The following is a 14156-nucleotide window of genomic DNA, read 5'->3' as shown; positions in this document are numbered from 1 at the left end:
TACAACAGATTACCAAGAAGGGTTCTTAAACCCTGGATGGTTAATGAAAGGGATTGTGAAATCTTCTCAAAGTAGGATAATGTCTTCGAAATTCCCTTTATTTGTATGAGTAAGAATCAGAACCACCAGTGCTATTTAGTTTTAGAATAAAATTGGTGAAACCTACTAAGTACAGGAAGAGTCAGGTTAGACTGGATATTTTTAGGGCCAGCTCTGTGCACCCTTGGATTCAGCAGGACTGACCAAGAAACCTTTTCTGAGAGTTCATTTCCCCCTGTATTTCCCCTCCATGTGACAACTATGTTCTTTCACTTTTTCATTTATCTGAGGTTGTAATTGAGGTATTTAAGAACTAGGCTTTCTTCCAAAATGAGATATTTGGCTGTGACCATTTTGACAGTGTTGTCTTCAAGATAAAAAGGCACACTTAAAAAAAATAAATAAATAACCAATGAATATAATAGGTCTACCTGGTCCTTACCCTCATCCGTGCACAGTAGGTGCCCTCACAGGCTCAGGGATGGAGAAGGCTCTCAGAAAGGGAGAGGGTGTCTGTTATACGTGTTGTTTACTTGTTATACAAAAACTAAATGTTTAATAGTTTGTTTTCAGACTGAAGAAAAATTTTCCGCTGTCAGAAATAGCTGCATCCAAATGTCATATATCTGCTTTTTCCTGTTTTGTGTTAGAACATTAACACGTGAGTAGCTGGTGTGAATTACTCTATAAAGCCCAGGCTCAAGAAAACATCACTTGTCTTTATTTTTATCACTCCAATTAAATCGATTTTTGAGCCCTTCTTGTCAGGGCTGGTGAGGACACACACACACACACACACACCACACACACACCACACACACACCACACACCACACACACCACACACCACACACACACACCACACCACACACACACACACACACACACACACACACACACACACACACACACACACACACACACACACACACACACACACACACACACACACACACACACACACACACACACACACACACACACACACAGTCCTGGCCTCCCAGGGCTTAAATGGTCCTGGGAACACAAGGAGAGCTCTGGTCCTGAGCCGTCGTCCTGGTCACCGTGGCTGCTTCTGTCTACTTTGCCAAGGCTGAAATGTCACTCCACTGCTCTGGTGTGAGGGTCTTCTCTGCAGTGCCTGCCCATGGTCCTTGTCCCTGCAGGCAGGCTCTGTGCTGCCAGCCAAGGGCAGCATGCTCCAGGGCCAGCCAATGTCTACACCCTTTTGTGGTCACCCTGCTCAGAGGACTGCCATCTCTGAGAGTTCTATGGAAATAAGGGCCACAGGCCCCCCAGACTCGACTTGAGGGACCCACTGCACCCCCACCCTGCCCCTCTCCCTTCCCAGCTCCTCCTGCCTCAACTCTGGAAGGACTTCCCTTGGCCTTTTCTTTCACAATGAGGCTTATGACTAATCTGGAAGCTCTAAACAGATAAAACTCTAGGACTATGAAAGCCTATTTACGTATGTTAGAAGGTCTGAGTTTTTAGTAATACACTATGTGGTCTCCCATCCCTCAGGGATGAACTACATATTTTGTTGAGACAGCTGAAACCCAGCAATTGCATTTATGCATTTAGTTTTCATATCCTACCACATTAAATCCTCAGCCACCCACATTCCCCCAAGTGTTTGCAAGGCTAATCATTCATGCTCTACAGCTGAAGAATTTAGGTTCTTACATGGCTGTCACATAATCTTAAAATCTAACCCCCGAAACCTTTCTCTCTCTCCCCTCCTCTCCCCCTCTCCCTCTGTCTCTCTCATTCCCAGCCCGCCCCCCACACACAATTTTTAAAGATCTGGAGAATATTTGTTTTGGACAATCTCTTAGCAATGAAAGGGCAGTAGTGAGAAAACCTTTCTCTCAGAATGCTAATGTCATAAAGTTATCCTACTCATCCCCCAAACCTTCTTCATACACTAGAAGCTGATTATAACACAGCCCAGAAGTCTTCATCATCCACCAGATTCATTACTTGCATCTTTTTGATTCCTGTTATGTAAGTGACTCTCCCCTCTTAAGTCTGAAGAACTAGATGGGCTCATATGTTCTTTCATAGTCTTAGGACCAGACAAGTCTGACAGATACTTAAAATGGTATCAATTGAATTTGCATATCTCAGTATCTGCCTTGAAGTCACCTCTTGTGAAGTCATGGTTCCCACAGCAGTAAAAACGTAAAGAATTTTTGCATTTTTGGTACTTACAGATAAGCAAACGTAACTTTCATTTTTTGAGAACCATCTATATGTCCGGTTCTGTACTAGGCAAAAGGGGTACAATCATAGTCAAGACAGGCGTGGCTTCTCTCCCCATAGAACTTGTGATGAAGGGAGGCTGAGCATATAATGTGGGGAATACAAGGACAGGTGTTTATCTGTTGGGCCTGATTTGCCAATAAATAAACTGATAGACAGTGAATAAACTGCAAAGGTACTAATTTTTTCCCCTTCTCTGGAGTGAAGCTAATGCCTATTCAGTGGAGTTGCTATAAAATTAACGTGGAGATTTTTACTAGCAAAGTAAGTTGAACTTGTATCTCATTATATCAGGAGTAACCTCATGAAACAAAAGGAAAGGTTCTCTTCTAAAAGCAATCGATTTATTCCCTACTCACTGATGAGCTTTATTTTAAAATGAAGTTACTCTGCCTTTTAAGATCTCACATTAGATACCACAATAAAACTTGATCATAAGGAGTTTGGGCAGCTCTCCTTGAAGTCAGTCAGGAAATTGGAATGAGTCACATATTACAGAAACCAGTTAGGCTGATTCCTGCCTTATTTCCACTTGAAGATATTTTTTGAATGAATATTTTATTGTCCTGAAAGAGCTTCATGAAAACCATATGTTTTATTTCCTGATTCTCCAGAAAGGGCTTTAGAAATCAGTCAAGATGACTTAGAAAACATGACCTTATTTTAGCAAGTTTTAGGTCACTGAATGGTGTATGCACCTGGTTTATTAAGTGGGTTTAACTCATGGCAACACTTGGGAAATAGCTTTATTCTCTCACCACTGCCCTCAAGTCACGTCACATCAAAGAATATTGAACTGGGTGGAACAAAGGAATATTAAATAGAATATTAAATAGAAAAGTAGTTAGCTATACTTCAATTAAAAAAAGTAGTTAGCCATAAGAAAATACCAGTGTCCTCTTTAATCATCTTCACTTTTAAATGAATATTGTGATAAGTTGGAAATTCAGACAGTATAGGGGTTTACTTGTGTTTGCTATGACCCCAGAATGAGTCTCTGCTGAGCAAAATAGGCTTTTTCATCAAAGCTTGTAGGGTGTGTTTGAACCTTTGAGCATGATAAGGTCTCATGACTGTCTTCTTGGGTTCTGGGACTCTTGACGCGTCCACAAGGTGATTTTTTTTTTTCTGCTCAGGGGAAGCAGGTGGAATTAACAAACTGTTATGTGCCGTTCTTAGGCAATTTAAACCACAGTCTGTGTGCCCCTTTCCCAGAGAATGAGTTATTACTTTAGCAAAGAAGGTATACGTTTTTCTGCAAATAGCTTGTTAAAAGTCTCTCTTTAGAAATTACATTCACTTGTTTCTGTTTATTTTAGAGAAGAAATTAGTTAAGATTCACAGTCTCTCCCAGAAGACAAAAGAGGATGTGATTGGACATTGCCATTGAGCCATAATTTCTGCCAAAAGGAAAATAACTATCCTCTTTGGAACAGTCAATTGGTTGCTCCCACAGCACTTGGCTATGAGCTGTGAGCAAAATTCAGCCACATCAGCTTGAAGCCTAGAAATTTTGGATACATTGAAGAATTCAATCTTTTATAGAGGGTTACAAGCAGTGGGTGATAGCTAATATTGTATTCGAGAAGAACATTAAAAACTTTTGACTGTTCTCTGTCTCTGTATATTCTGAAACCTCTAGAATCAAAGGAAGGTCCATCCCAGAGAGGAAGTTATCCCTAGTTTTGGCAAGTTCTGTTAGAGGGAGAGAGAAAATCAAGTCTAACCAGCCAAACCTACCCTGAAAATGAGAGGGACAACTTCCAGATGTGGAAGTCAGCACTTAGCTATACACTGTTCTTTAGGACAGTATAAAACAGTTTAATGAGCCTTGGGGCTTAAGTGTTTAAAAAAAATGCATTATCCTCAGGATTGTGGTTCCTAGAAAACAGTTGCTATTTCAAGGCTTGATAGAGGTACTGGCGTATGCCCTCCACAATCTAAATGTAATGTATAGCACTGCATGGCATATTATACAGCATGGGAACAGTTTAATAGTTAAGCTGACTTCTCCAGATGGGACCAAAATAGGTCAGTTATGATATTTTTGCAAAGTGAGCCTTAAATGACAAGCTAAATTCTGACTTATGTCTGATGATATGAAATAATTCACATTTAGATTCCCTTTCAGATATGTTGTCCTCTGTCAGCTGTTTACTGACATAAAACCTCATTGTGGAAGTGCTGGAGGTTCATTTTTACCTAGCTCAGCAAAGATAAGAGAAATGACTATTCTCTCCTGTTTGTTTTATATTCTCTGTAACAATAAACTGCATCTGTCCAAAAACAAACTCAACTTGTAAAATACAGAAAAATCAGGAAGCTACTCTTAATCATTGAAATCAGCTCTTAGAATTCTAAATGTGGAAACCACACGTTGTTATCAAACAAGAAGCAGTCGTGACCATTTGCAGCAGCCGCTGTTCCGCCAATCTGATTTACTGGTTCACTAAAACCCCTATTTATAAGTGTCATTTGCATGTGTAAAACTGAATTTCTCATTCCACTTCATGCTGCCAGTCAGTTTTGGAAGTAGGAATCATGACATTTTTGAGAGGTTTTTAATTTCTTTAGTATGTGTATGTTATGGAGCACATAGATGGAAACACAGTATAGTTTGACTTTAAGCTAGCCACTTGGTGATCAAAACAACAGTTCAGTTGAGTTTGGCATATTGTTCTAATTGGTCATTATTAACAAAATTTGCATTATTAACAAAATTTGCAGTCTTCAATTTTTACAGCAGTTGAAAAGTGTTTTAAGAAGGGAGTCCTCGTGTTCTCAGGAGGCTGTTTTGCGTAAACTAGTTCACTATTACTGAAAGTAGAATGCCAAACTCTTTTAATTCATTGTCTCAATAAGTCCTCACATCTGTACCATTAATAATAAGAATAAAAAATAACTGCCTTATGTTTCTAGAGAACCTTAAGGTTGAGTCATACCTGTTAGCTCATGCAGTTTCCTCAAATGAAAGTGGTGATATAACCGAAGCAGATCTTTTGAAGGAGGAGATTGAAGTCTAGAGAGGTGACTGGTCCAAACCTGAAGAGTTAGTTAAGGGCAGGGCCAGAGACGGCAGAAACCCGCCTTCTAGTTCTGCTCATTCTGCTCTTGGGAAAGAGAGCGGGGAGCTAGCATTCTTTACAGGACAGTCTTGCCAGGGTCGATGGTGGTCGAAAATGAAGCCTACTCTAGCTGCAAGGCTGGCTCATCTCACAGCCACAGTCGTCTGGATTCAGAAATCCAGCAGCAGGGAATACCGCTGACAGCACAAGTGGAGGCAGAGGTGAGGGAAGCAGGGGGAGGGAGATACAGCCTGTAACCAGGAACTTGGAACCAAGGGTCCTGATTGAGAGTCTTCTTCAGGGACCTGGCGTCAATGTGGCCAGAAAGGCTGGCTCTGTGATTCGTGCCCCTTTGCCCCATCCCTCTGGCTTCCGTTCTCTGCTAATTCATATCACAACTCAGATGACTCCCTCTCTTTCTAGAGGACTCCAGCCCAGCGGCACCTCCCTTTTTGACTTCTGAACCGTGATAGGGTGTACCATGCATTTTGAATGCTTGTTTAGAATTCTGGGATTTGGAAACTGAAGTTTACAGACCATCTAGCCAGGCCCTTTGTTCAGAGGTGCAAGGAATGAGCAAACTGACATGCTGGAGAGGAAACAGCTAATAAATAGGCCTGGAGCCAGAACTGCTTTAGATCTCTTTTCACCACATGACTGCTCTCTGTAGCTCTTTTCAATAAGCGAGACGCCACACCCAGAATTTAAGCGCTTTGCGGGCAAGGATTTCTTAGATCTCCCCATGATAGCTACATAGTGCTGAAAAATTCCACGGTCATGGAAGTGCATACGGAATTGACTTTGGAGCAAAAGAATTTGCTACCTCTGCTGGCTGTGGCCCCCTTCATCCAAGTGTGCGGTTATTTATTTCCCTTTGAGAAATCTCTTTCCTGGCTCTGCTCTGAATGTGCTATGGCAGTGGTGGCTGTGGGTGATGGGTTAAAAAATCAAATACTGATGTCACAGGCCTGTACCCTGGCCATCAGATAGATGGACAACATTCTCCTGAGCCCTCCTGACCTGTGTTGAACCTTGGATGGGTACAGCAGGAATTAATACAGGGACTTCTTTAAGAGGCAAGTCACTTCTGCTTATTTTATTCCAAGTCTATTTCAAGGAAGCTTGTTATAGCCCTATAAATAGTCATTGATCCTCCCAGGGTGCCTCACAGCAAGTATTTCTGTTTTGCAGATGAATCAGGAAAGCCGGAGTTGTTAGGTTTTCTACCTGAGGCAAATGGGTTGATGCCGTGTGGGGCAGGGGGCCTTTTTCTGCATCTTTGCCTTTGCCAGGTGTGTGTACAAGCAACGTCCCATGCCTGAGAGTAAAGCTAGAAAACCCTCACCCGTGTCACCTTAATATATCAGCATCAGCGAAGGCCCAGAATCAAAGCCGGGCTGCGTTATCTCTTCTAACCAGAAGCTCTCCAGCCAGCGTAGTTGGAAAGGCAGAACAATTTCCAGTTGTGTCTTTGAAGTTGTCTGGTGTGATATCATAGGTATTTAACATACACTGTGGATATTTTTAAAATAAGGAGAATTATAAAGTGATAAATAGAGGAGCTGTTTGAATAACTACAGTTAAGGCTTAAAAAATAACCTACATGAAATTTTGTTTTCTGCCTTTGCTTTGTAGTTGTGTCTGTATTCTGAAGCTGATGAATTTTCTTTTTACATTGGGGATTTATACATGCTGGTGGCAAAGCTGTTACACTTGTGATTTTTACAACTGCTGTGACAAAGTACCACCTACTGAGTGGCTTAAACATCAGAAATTTATTTTCTCACAACTCTAGAGGCTAGAAAGTCAGAATCGAGGTGTTGACAGGGTTGGTTTCTTCGGCGGCCTCTCTCCTCGGCTTACAGATGATTGTTGTCTTCTCTGTCTTCACGTGGTCTTCCGTCTATGTGGATCTGTGTCCTAATCTCTTTTTATAAGGACACCAGTCCTGTCAGACTAGTGCCCATCTTAATGACCTAATTTAACTTCATTGCCTCTTTAAAGGTCTTATCTCTGAATACAGTCACATTCTGACTTACTGAGGGTTAGGATTTCAACATACGAGTTTTGGGGGTTTAGCTCAGTCCATGACAGATATTTTGTTAAGTTTTGGGTATGACTTACTGCTAAAAAAGTTTCAGCTAATCTAGCAACCACAAACAAGATTCATGGGGTCTAATCAGAAAGCATCTTTATTTTTGTTTCTCACCATCCAATTAGAATTTATTGAATATATTAGAACTTATTGAATATACCTGTGCTATACAGTAGGACCTTGTTGTAGATGTATTTTATATATAGTAGTTAGTATCTGCAAATCCTGAACTCCCAATTTATCCTTCTATCCCCCTTCCCCCTGGTAACCATAAGTTTGTTTTCTACATCTGTGAGTCTGTCCCTGTTTTGTAAGTTAAGTTCATTTGTGTGTGTGTGTGTGTGTGTCCCGCCTTTTTTTGCTTTTAGATCCCAGTTATTAGTGAAATCATATGATATCTTTCTTTTTCTTTCTGGCTTACTTCACTTAATATGATGATCTCCAAGTCCATCCATGTTGCTGCAAATGGCATTATTTTATTCTGTTTTATGGCGGAGTAGTATTCCATTACATCCATATACCACAGCTTCTTTATCCAGTCATCTGTAGATGGTCGTTTAGGTTGCTTCCATTTCTTGGGTATTATAACCGAATGGTTCTTTTGAAGCACTGCTTTCCTGACATGAAGTGAAAGGAAACGCACCCCCACCTTCACCCTTCCCTCTGTGTTGTGTGTAGGAAGGGACACAAAACAGCACTCTCCCAAGAAATCTTCCTCAGAAACCTTTAATTGTCATTCTCTTGACCCTTTCATTTTGAATATGGGTTAGGTCTGTTTAGAATCACAAGTGGTTTGTTAAATGTTTCTTCTATAAACTTGTCTGTGTGCCTGGAACTTCAAGTGGGAATTTCATGACCATTCTATCTTGGTATCTCAGCTGAGAATTCCAATTTAACAGACCTTAAAAAGACAAGTGCTTTGTCAACCATAAAGTGCTACACAGCCTAGCTCTGAAGAGGTACAGGGACTGTATGAGCCAGCACTGGGACAAGATGGCTGTCCCTGAAGAAGCAAACATTTCCAACAGATTTATATAGGTGAGTCTGGGTGCCTCTGTTTTGTGTCTAGTTGATACATGCTTTATTACTTAGCTAAGGTAGAATTGTTAATAATACATTCCTTCCAATTTGTGCCGCTCACCTAACTAAGTGTGTAAATGGCAGTAATCAAGACAGTCGGGACAAACATTTAAAATGAAAGATGAGAGTCACCCAGGGAGCCAGCATTTCTCTCTGTTTTAGTTTCGGTGGCTTGCAGTCCGTACAAGCACGCGCACGTCCACACGCTCAGTGGAGGTTCTTATGGTTGTGGTACTCTGCTAAGGTGCACGGACTGACCAGTCAGTATGTCACTCAGAGAAGCACGTTCTTCATTCAAGGATCAGAGAAAAGTAGAGATCTGGATGGAGCTGCACCTGTCCTTTGGAATTCACAAGTCCTCCTTCACCTGTGTAGTTCATTCAGTAATTATTTATTGAATACCTACTGTTTTCCCTCAGGCACTTACTCCAGCCCCTAAGTCCACAGGGGTGAGCTAAATAGACAGAGCTTACAGTCTAATGGCAGAAACACATCAAACACTTAAGTGTACAATTGCAAATTGGGCCAAGTGGCAAGAAGAAAAATGATAGGATGGGAGTAGGGGAGTGGAGCGCAGGGATCACCCACCTGAGTTTGGGGTGGCAGAGGAAGTATGAAGGGCACGTATCACTATTTGTCCAAGTTTGCAGTTCAGATGTATTCCTAATTAAATAGCAGTAGTCAGTAATGCTACGTGAAATATTCCGTTTGGTTAGGACATAATGTTTTCCAAGAGTAAGACTCAAGCCTGTTCTTCTAAAATGTTGTCTTCTTCTTCAGATGGTGCTCGATTCTTCCCAAGTAGAGCTTAGAATTTGTTTTAAAAGACTACTTTGGGGATTGGCAGTGTTTGTGTATAGTGTCTTCTCTAAGTGGTCAGTTCTGCCCTCTTGGAGCTTCTTATTATCAGAAACCTAAAGAGTGCTCACAGAGGAGTCATTCTTTTGTTTTCTGTTTTCTCTTTCTTAGTGGTTAATCCCTCTGTTTATTTATTCTACTTCAAAGCAGGGATCCCAGGGAAATGGAGGGCGTCAGAAGGGCGAGGGAGGAAAGCCGTTTCGGCTATGAGTAGTTTACTCAAATTAATGCCTTCTCCAAGACAAATGACCCAAGGTTTTCTTCAAGAAAGTGAATATGGTTAAGAGCATACTGTGAAATAGAACAATTTGGCTAGACAGAAATGGGCTGACTTGAGAAAAAAGCCTGTATTTCCAGTGCAATACAGTGTCTGCTTGACGTGTGGACTACAGAGAACGCATGACACCTGTTCAGTTGTCAGTTTTATTTTGCTGAAACCCATTTCCCGAATGCAGCATGACACAGGAGAAGTAGCACTGGACGGCACATTAAGAAACTTGGTTTCTGGCTTCTGTTTGGCCCCTGACTGATGGTCATCTTTGGGTGGTCACTTGGTGCCCCGTACCTCAGTTTCCCGAGCTACAAGAAGAGGACAGCGGTCATACCTGCCTCACTGCCTCTCAGGAGTGTTGGAGGGATCAGTGCAGCGACCTAAAGATGTTTTTTGATAATAAAATCCTTCCCAATGATAGATTTTTATCATTGCCATTTGTCTGTTTATTATCATTGCCATTTGTCTGTTTTTGAGGCTTCTACTTATGACTGTTCTTAGCCTATAAAACCATTCTCCCCAAGTTCATTTATCCTGAGGCCAAGATTCATGACATCTCACCTGCTATCTAATTGGGTAAACATTTTGTGACATGGCTGCTCCTAATGCAAGTCTTCCCGAGGGTCATGTAAATTAGAAAAGTATGCCTTTGAAGCAGGAAAGAACTGAGTGTGAATATCAGCTCCAACATTCCCAGCTAAGTGACCTTAGGGGAATTTACTCTTTCTGTGCTTCAGTTTCCTCATCTGTGAAGTGGCTTTGAACAGTAAGTGATAAAACTGATGAAAGCGTTGAACACACTGCCCGTTATGACAGGCTTTTAGTAAGAGCTAGTGTCCTTCCTCTTAAAAAAAAAACAGTATGTAACCTAGTATTTGCAAAATAGATTTTTTAAAATAAAAACATTCATGAGAGGTTAGGACTAGCACAAATTCAGTTTCTTTTTAAATTTGCTGTAGCTGAGAAAGTGAGGCACATCTATAATTGTTTTTGAATAATATGTTTTAAAATGTTGCAGTCTTTGTAGACTGATAATGAACTTGGTATAGCTGTTGGATAGAACTATTATAGGAAGCAATTTATTGTCAGTTTATTAAATTTAAAATGTTATAACTTGCATAAATGATTTTTTTGTTTATGTGGGATTTATATCTTACCTATTTTCAGAAAAGTTTTTAAATTGTTTACAAAATTAAGCCCAATAGAAAACAAAATAATTGAAAATAAAATTGGAACAGAAATAAGAAAAGCAGATAGGTAAATAAATAATTTATTCTTTTTAAAAATTGATTTTAATTTTCACTACTAGAAAACAAACAAGAAGACATATAGGTGTTTTTAGACACCTGATGACACTTGATGCAAAATACCTCCGAGGGAAGAGAAGGCTCTACTTTGTTGCATTTCTTGTCACTTGACCATCAGTTTTCCTTGTCCCTCTTCGAGTGTCCCTACCTCCCTGGCTGCCCAGCCCCCTCACCATTTGCAGGGCTGGGAGACATGGGAGCCTGGGAGGTTGGTGGGAAATGAACCACAGCTGACCAAGAATTTGCAGCACACAAATAGAAAGTATACATTCTTTTCGTTGCCTTGACAATTTTTCCTGAATTGAGAGCTTTCACTATTGCACCTGCAAGTGTGCTGTGTCTTGCCTGGGCTATCACCTAACTTTCTTTCTTTATCTGAAATGTTTCTGGTCCAAGAATGGTGGAACAAATGACTTCAGACAGTCTGATTACAGAAAAAAAGGATTTTGATGCATAGCTTTCTGTTTATGAATTGAAAATGGCTGAATTTCTTTTTAGTAAGAGTACCTCTTGAGGAATGTGTTTAGTGGAGGTTTAGGCTGTGATGGTTGTTTTCAGCCTAATGGTGTAATTACCATATGTCATTAATCCTTTTCCTACGGGAATTTGTCTTTTTTTTTTTTAACTTCTAATGCTACAGGGTAAAAAGAGCTAACATTTTCAACTTCAGCACATTATTCATTTTAAATGTAAGTTGGCAAGTTGAGGATATGGAAAACAAGAACTCTAGAGGATCAGTTTCTTAAAAAACAGAAACCATTAAGCTCTGTTCAAAATGCACGCCTCGTGGCACCCCTCTCTGTGCCGGTATTAGTTGTACAATAACTTCTTGCTGCTGCTTCTGTTTTTAGTCTTTGATTTTCTTTGGGTTACATCTGTGCCTGCTCTGCTCTTCCCCACCCCAGATGCTTTTTTGGTAGGTTTCCTGCTGTGACCAAAGTCAAATGATTGGACAGGAGGGAGGGTTAACATTGAAGAGGGTAAATTTAAGAGACTGCACATTGTATTCCCATGCTCGTTCCTCTCTGGGAGGAAGAGGTGGTACCGCCCATTCAGGCAGTACCTTCATCTCTTCTTTTTCATCCAAGATTATTTTATTACAGAGTAATATGTAGTCATCATAGAAATCCTGAAAAATACAAAACTTAAGGAAGAAAAAAAATCATGTGTCATTCCTCCACCCAGAGAGGATCACTGTTGATAGTAGTTCCGTGTAATGACGTACATCCTTATGTGTATGTGAGTTCGTACCAGAGGGACAGTTTGGTTAAACTTTTTTTTTCCTGTAATACTATAAATACTTCACATTATTAAAATTTCTTTTACATTATCACTTTTGATGGTTGGATGGTGTTCTCTTGTATAAGTGCATTTATATAGGGACAAAACATTTATTTGAAGACAGAAACCTCATGCCCCAAACCCTGAAGGTAAGTCACAATCCTTGTCACCCAGGCACCTGTGAGGGCCTGGGTGTTGGTCACTGAAGGCCGGGCTGCTGGGATCGTCCGGGGAACTGAACTGGTAGGACTTGGAGGAGGGTCTGGAGTGTTCCACTTCGGCTTTTTCATGCATGGTGCTTTGCTTCCTTGGTGGCTGGAAAAAAAAGCCTTGGGAGAGGAGGGTTTCTCAGCTATCATTGCTCAAAGCAAACAAGATAATGTATATACAGTTTTTTTTTTCTTTAAAGCCATGAGAATGTGTAGTCTGTGGAACTGTTCAACTCCTTTTAATTGTAAATAATGACATCTGTGAACTTTCTATGGAGCATCATTTAATTCTCTCCCCTACAGGATGTAGTTTAGAGTCTAATCTGTTCATCTCATCTCTACTCCAGCTCCATCTTTGAAGAATGGTGTAATTTGCAACAGCCAGGGTGACCTTTCTGGTGGGGAGGAGGCTAAGGGAATGAGTGACGGGCTATATACATCTGTGTGTGTATGTAAATGCCCCTTTCTTGTGTTTGGTTTCATGTGGTCGGAAGAATAGTGATCTATCAGATGCAATTTGCTGGGCCAGAAACGCTGCACTGCAGCAGAGAGACTGGCAAACATGGAGCAGAGTGTGCTGAGGCAGTGCTGTGGGAGCGTTGCATCGGTCATGGAAGCTGCCCCTCCCGTTTGCTTTTCCCAGCTACTTGTCCTGGGCCCCGGAGCCATGCACCTCAGGAACCCCAGAGGAGAATGAGCCTCAGCAAAGGAGTCCTAATTGCACCAAATCAAAGCTCATGAAGTCAGCCAGGTCGTTAACTCCTTGATATTTAATAACTCGCTGCTCCACTGCTGGAAAATGTCATCAGGCCCTTGCACTAAATCTGCTCTTAAAGAATGCATTTTCCCTTTGAATGGTTCGTGTTTTATTGTGCGGTAGAAAGATCAGAAAAAAACATTTGGACTGTCTTGTAAAGCTGGCGGTGCCAGCTGCTGCGTCCTCAGCCACCCCGTGTCTGTCTGACGGCCAGCAGGGCCTGTAGAAGAGACCTATTCCAAGACTCGGCCCGAACCTGACTCACCTGGGTCAGATCTGAGACAGATCCTTGGCGTGGGTGTTGTGTTTGTCTGTTTCTTTCCTCTATGACAACTGTCGTGTGTGAGGAATTGGGGGAGAATTTTTCACTGAATTTTTGGACGTCGTTTAATGGCTCTAGATTCATTCACCCTAGGTATCAGTCTAAAAACACATGAAGAATTTATGCAGTATCTTCTTTAAACAGCTCTCAGTGAGTAGAGTTTCTCTGATGTTTAAGTATTCCTGATGGTGTTTTATTTTGTGTTTTGAAATATGGTGACAGCTTCACAGAATTGTTCCGCAATGAACAAGGTATTTTACTTGTGTAACTGTAGCTCATTTGCCAGAGAGCTAATGGCAGAAACATTGTAATGCAAAACAACATAAAATATAAAGCATTAGAAATAGTTGTGAGATTCATGTTTCCCAAATGAACTTAATATATCTTGCCTAATGTCATTTTATTTCCAATTTAGGAGGGTCTAATTTATTGGTCACCATAATTATTTTATAGATCATAACCTTTTAAATTATCCATTTTTTTTATTATTTCACATAGGTGGAGCCACATATGGAGTAATAGTTATGCAATGTTTTGATAGAATAACTCTGAAGTAGAGCAAATTTCATTTGAGAACACCAACCTAGTGTAATTTTTGTGCTAGCCAA

General features: G+C 40.8%; 1 protein-coding gene across 2 annotated transcripts in view; it reads left to right on the top strand.

The window, feature by feature from the left end:
• Positions 1–14156, top strand: part of PPM1L (protein phosphatase, Mg2+/Mn2+ dependent 1L) — a 265078-nt gene that overhangs the window by 141583 nt on the left and 109339 nt on the right. The window lies entirely within an intron of this gene.

The sequence above is a fragment of the Camelus bactrianus genome, chromosome 1 (assembly GCF_048773025.1).
Source record: "Camelus bactrianus isolate YW-2024 breed Bactrian camel chromosome 1, ASM4877302v1, whole genome shotgun sequence".
Lineage (NCBI taxonomy): Eukaryota > Metazoa > Chordata > Mammalia > Artiodactyla > Camelidae > Camelus > Camelus bactrianus.
This window is presented reverse-complemented; position numbering and strand designations above follow the sequence as displayed.